The 3,448-nt window shown below is 47.1% G+C and overlaps 1 pseudogene; it reads left to right on the top strand.

Moving 5' to 3' along the window:
• The first annotated feature begins 410 nt into the window (after positions 1-410).
• On the top strand, positions 411-1,637 carry LOC121047225 (annotated as a pseudogene).
• The last annotated feature ends 1,811 nt before the right edge of the window (positions 1,638-3,448 follow it).

Below are 3,448 nucleotides of genomic sequence, written 5' to 3'. Positions count from 1 at the left end.
GCAGGTACGAGGCTGGGCCGGTTTGCTCATCTTGCGGCTGCGGCCGCGACTGCGGCCAGGAGGGATTTCTACGTCACGTGACCAGCTTCACGGGGACAAGGAAGTACCTAGCGTCCCTGCCTAATAGCGGAGAGATCCGCATCGCTTCAAGCACAAAAGCCTAATTTCGCTCGCAGAAACTTATTGCAGGGACTTTCAACAGGAGTCTAATTGACCGCCCCTTTATACTGTAGGAGCGGCAGGTAAAGTTACGGTCAGGGAGGGTAAATAGGAGCCAAAATAAATAAAAAAAACACGAGATAAAAGCGGAAGCATTATATTTATATACCTCCGCCGGCGCTGCGCTATGCACTTTTTACTGTGGTCGAGGAGGGAGGAAGAAGAAGCCGTTCGGAACGGCAGCAAGGATTATGATGTCTGGTGGAAACACCGTATCGGCCACTGGTCGAGTTAACCCCGTATCGTCTGACAACAGTACAACCGACTACAAGGTAATCGTTCCCCGTTTTCCAACAGGCAACCTGATTTTAAACTCCGTATTCCTGCATGCAGACATAAGCGATAGGCCTTACTCAGCGCCAGACTTTCGCGACGCCCTCAAAGACGTAATAGATCTCCAAGATGTAAAGGCAACCGGACAATACCAAATGAGTCACATTTGGATGGTCACCTGCACAAACGCGCTCGCAAAAGTGAAGCTGTGTCAACAAAGAGAACTTCTCGTGAAAGGACGAAAATGTCTGGTTATAGACCCAGACACTCGCGACATCAAGATAAAAATAATTTGGCTACCAGACCATCTTGAAGACCGACGCGTCGCTGAGGCCCTCCAGGCCTACGGAACCGTGCGGAGCATGAGCCGGGAGAAATGGAGATGCCCCGGCATGAAACATATGGACACTTTAAACAGAGAAGTGAACATCACACTTCACGACGACATCACGATTGAGAAGGTGCCACATCTCCTGAAGATTTTTGGATGCCAGTGCCTCCTACTCGTGCCAGGACGCCCACCTCTATGCCTCAGGTGTAACAGAGTGGGGCATGTACGCCGCCAGTGCAAGACCCCCCGCTGCTTTAAATGTGGACGGTACGGACACACGACTGATACTTGCGTCACAACGTATGCAAGTAAGCTCCTTGGACCGAGAACCCAGGAGGCCGAAGAATAAAGCGAGCTGCTTATGGATGTCACGGAGGTCCTTGACGCATCGGGGCACACACCACCGGCATCAACGATTGAAAAGTTCGCGGAACAGGAGCACCCAAGAGCAGCACCTGCCATCAATGAATGCAAGGATGGCCCTGGGGGCCTCTCGGAGCTACCTCCGCCTGACGAGGACGGCGCGTCATCCTCATCATCAGAGTCAACGATTGTCGGCGAAGTGGATACAGTGTGTGACGAAGAGCATGACGAGGTAGACGTGGAACCCACCACCATCGTACCTGCGTCTGAGACATTGAGACCATCCGATGAACCAGAAGGAACCTCAACGCCCCTCCCGACCAAAAGTTCCTCTGCCGACGAGCTCCCTTCCAAGAGGTCCAAGAAAGACCGCCAGCCGGCAGGGGTGCGGCACAAGCCATACTCCAAGCTACTGGGGAACCTTAATAAGGGTACAGAGAACAACCACTAAAATGTCCTGATGTATCCCGCCCTTCCATTACATATTCTAACGCTAAATGTAAGAGGTTTAGGGTCTAGAAGGAAGCAGTTTCAGCTGTTGCGTCTTTTCGAAAAAGAGAAAGTGGACGTTGCGGCAATACAGGAGACAAAATTGTCTACAGATGAAGGCATCACGGACGCATTAGAACCTTTTCTTAAGGATTACGAAATCTGCGTTAGCCAAGCCAAAGGAGTCTCCGCCGGATGTTGTCTTTTTTTTCGTAAGCAGCTTGAGTTATCATCAGTTTCTATTCTAAATGACCTAGAAGGGCGGCTTATTTCCTGCGACATTTGTTTTAGGCAGATAAATTGGCGCTTTATCTGCCTGTATGCTCCAAATACCCCTAGAGAAAGAACATCATTCTATGAACTAGTTTCGCCGCTTTTCGACACAAATAGAACAATAGTTGCGATAGGAGATTTTAACTGCGTTTGCAGTGCAGACGACCGATCGGTGTCACAAACTAGGTATGACGGAAGTGCCGCCGCTCTACGGAGCACGCTTCAAGACCATAACCTTGTTGATGTAGCTTATAAAAAAGGTGAATCGATACGCTACACCCATTTCCAAGGAACATCTCACGCACGATTAGACAGAATATATGTCTCAGGTGATATGATCAATTCAATGAGCAATTACCAAGTCAAACCAGTTTTCTTTTCTGATCACTGCCTGGTATCAGTCTGCTTTGGGCCGCGCAAACTCCAAGGTGTTCATCAGCAGTGGGAACACTGGAAGCTCAACCTGAGGCTTCTAAGTGATGAGCAATTTTCAACTAGCATCTCCTTACTTTTGTCGAATACATTGCAAAACATTGACATGCACATCTTTGCAAAATGGGATAGTTTCAAACAAGACGCAAAAAACATCGCAATCGAACGCGCTACAATTGCATCATATATAAGCAAACGACAGCAGCGCGACCTTTTTAAAAATTTAGTAACCCTTCACGAGCTTGAATGCTTAAACCCAGGCGCGTACAGCGACGAAGTTTAACATAGTACGAGCCCAGCTTCAAAAGTATGAAACCGAAAGGTACCGCGGAGCATTAATTCACTCGCGGAAGAAACGCTTTCTCCTCGGCGAACAAGCTACCAAAAGATCTTTGGACGACGAAAGACGTAACGCGCTGTCAAAGGAAATAGTAGAAATTAACAAAGGTGGTTTGATACTCACCGACGCAACTGAAATAGTCAAATCTTTTCACCACTTCTATACAAATATATTTGGAACAGTAATACCCACAAAATGCAAGACTGAGATCGAACAGCTACTAACGGAGATGCCAAAACTTGACGAGGAAGATCGGCTTTTAATTGAAGGCCCCATAACATTAAACGAAATTAAGGCCGCCATTAAATCTCTCCCAAATGGGAAAACACCAGGACCTGACGGACTAAGCGGTGAATTTTACAAAAGGTTCCAAGACATTATATCTCCTGTTTTACTCGCTATATTTGAAGAATCCTACATTCAGAAAACTCTTCCCCCTTCATTTTACCGTGGACACACGGTATTGCTGCCAAAAACAAAAGATCCTGAAATGCTTAAAAAGATGGAAAACTATAGACCAATATCTCTCTGCAACGTAGATTATAAGATTTACGCTAAAGTTCTCAATGAAAGACTTCAGTGCGTAATAGAAAAGCTGGTAGGTGAGCACCAAACTTGTGGGATACGGGGCAGATCTATTCAAACGAACATACATGTTGCCCGTTCCGTCCTAGAGTCTGTGTCAGACAGTAATGACCAGGTTGCACTTGTACAAATAGACCTTACAA

The sequence above is a fragment of the Ixodes scapularis genome, unplaced genomic scaffold (assembly GCF_016920785.2).
Source record: "Ixodes scapularis isolate PalLabHiFi unplaced genomic scaffold, ASM1692078v2 ptg002371l_1__unscaffolded, whole genome shotgun sequence".
Classification (NCBI taxonomy): Eukaryota; Metazoa; Arthropoda; class Arachnida; order Ixodida; family Ixodidae; genus Ixodes; species Ixodes scapularis.
Note: the sequence above shows the minus strand (reverse complement) of the source record. Positions and strands in the feature narration are given on the sequence as shown.